The following is a 330-nucleotide window of genomic DNA, read 5'->3' on the forward strand; positions in this document are numbered from 1 at the left end:
TTTTTTTTTTTTTTTTCTGATTTCAAAGGAGTATAATTAAATTGCCAGGTAAAAGCTCAAAGGTCTTTTTCACAGTGTTTTGGAAGGTTCTCTGCTTGTGTTTGTATTCCCTTTAGCCTCCACCTTCCTCTATCCAGTCCCCGCACCCTTTCCCCCAGGTCCCGTTCTTCAAGGATTCAGAATAGCGCTCCTCCGGTTAAAATGAAGTCTCAGCACAGAATCTTCAAACCTCCTCGGAGGCCACCAAAGGTCCCTAACGCCGCCATGGAGATGAAGCACCTGGGGCGGGGCGGGGCGCGCTGGCCTACACCTGTGGAGGGGGCGGTGCCC

This window comes from Mandrillus leucophaeus, unplaced genomic scaffold (assembly GCF_000951045.1).
Source record: "Mandrillus leucophaeus isolate KB7577 unplaced genomic scaffold, Mleu.le_1.0 Scaffold229, whole genome shotgun sequence".
NCBI lineage: Eukaryota > Metazoa > Chordata > Mammalia > Primates > Cercopithecidae > Mandrillus > Mandrillus leucophaeus.